Below are 1,698 nucleotides of genomic sequence, written 5' to 3' on the forward strand. Positions count from 1 at the left end.
GGCAGGTTTTTATAGTGTATGAGTAGAAGAAACCCGTCGGGACCGTTACTGTTTGATAGTGAGATCGATCGAACAGTTCGTAGAAACCGAAGAGAAATAAGACGAAGCTTACGATACACAGAGGAAGAGCAAGAGGACGATACTTCAACCACAACCGAGGAGATGGCTGAAAATCAAGAAAATCTGCTACCTCTTGCAATTGCTGCTAATTAGAATCCTGCTCCACGTACTATGTATGATTATGCTAAACCTTCTTTAACAGGAACTGAATCGAGCATAGTTAGGCTTGCTGTTGCTGCAAATAATTTTAAACTGAAACCTAACACCATTCAAATGATCCAACAGTTTGTTCAGTTTGATGGTTTGCAGGACGAGGATCCCAACGCTCACTTGGCGAATTTCTTAGAGTTTTGCGACACTTTTAAAATCAATGGCGTTTCTGATGATGCCATTCACCTTCGGTTGTTTCCCTTTTTGTTGAGGAATAAGGCTAAACAGTGGTTGAACTCGTTACCACGAGGGTCAATCACTACTTGGGAACAAATGACTGAAAAGTTTTTGTTAAAATATTTTTCATCGGCTAAAACAGCCAAGTTACGTAATGATTTTTTTTTACAGATGGATTTAGAAACACTCTACGATGCATGGGAGAGATACAAGGATCTGTTGAGAAGGTGCCCTCACCATGGGTTACCACTCTGGCTACAAGTTTAAACGTTTCATAATGGCCTGAATCCTTCAGCTCGACAAATGATTGACGCAGCCACTGGTGGAGCTATCAATAATAAGACACCTGAGGATGCATATGAATTTATAGAAGAGATGTCACTGAATAATTATCAGTGGCAAGTCATGAGGACAAAACCAACAAAAACAGTCGGCATATTTAATATCGATTCAGTCACCATGCTCTCTAATCAGGTAGAACTTTTGAATAGAAAAATTGACGGTTTTCTCGGTTCTTCACAGGTTCACCCAGTAATGAAATGCGAAGCCAGTGGAGGTGGATCAAGCAATTCAGAATACCCACCCTATGGCCACAATATGGAGAACGAGCAGTTAAATTACATGGGTAATAATCATCGATCTCAAAATAATCCTTATAGTAACACTTACAATGTAGGTTGGAGGAACCACCCAAAATTTTCATGGGGAAGCCACGGAAATCAGAGACCACCACCACATCCAGGCTTCCAACAACCACTCTACCAACCAGAGAAAAAACCAAACCTTGAAGAGTTGCTAACAATATTCATCTCGGTGTCAGAAACTCATTTTCAAAATACTGAGACAGCACTTAAAAATCAACAAGCATCGATCCAAGGGCTTGAAACTTAGATAGGTCAGCTCGCTAAATTAATATCTGAACGACCACAAGGTAGCCTGCTGAGTAACACTGAACCTAACCCAAGGGAGCAAATCAATGCAATTACCGTTCAAGATGAGGAAGGGTTAGTTGCACCTGAACCAAAACCAAGGAAAGAAACTGTGCTAAGTAAAGGTAAAGGTGAGGTGAACCACAATGACCAGAAATCGGTAAGTACAGAATACAAGCCTCGTGTGCCATACCCAAATGCGACAAGGAAAGACCGCACAGAAGAAAAATTCGGTAAATTCCTTAAATTATTAAAGAAGTTACATATTAACTTACTATTTATTGAAGCTCTTTCGCAGATGCCAAACGTAGTCAAATTCTTA

At 40.3% G+C, this 1,698-nt stretch overlaps 1 non-coding gene across 1 annotated transcript; it reads right to left on the reverse strand.

Annotated features, from left to right (window-relative positions):
• Nucleotides 1-587: 587 nt before the first annotated feature.
• LOC128292448 (small nucleolar RNA R71) lies at nucleotides 588-692 on the reverse strand. The gene has a single exon (XR_008282433.1). It is a non-coding gene; the product is annotated as a small nucleolar RNA R71 (small nucleolar RNA).
• Between the last annotated feature and the right edge of the window lie 1,006 nt (nucleotides 693-1,698).

This window comes from Gossypium arboreum, chromosome 4 (assembly GCF_025698485.1).
Source record: "Gossypium arboreum isolate Shixiya-1 chromosome 4, ASM2569848v2, whole genome shotgun sequence".
Classification (NCBI taxonomy): domain Eukaryota; kingdom Viridiplantae; phylum Streptophyta; class Magnoliopsida; order Malvales; family Malvaceae; genus Gossypium; species Gossypium arboreum.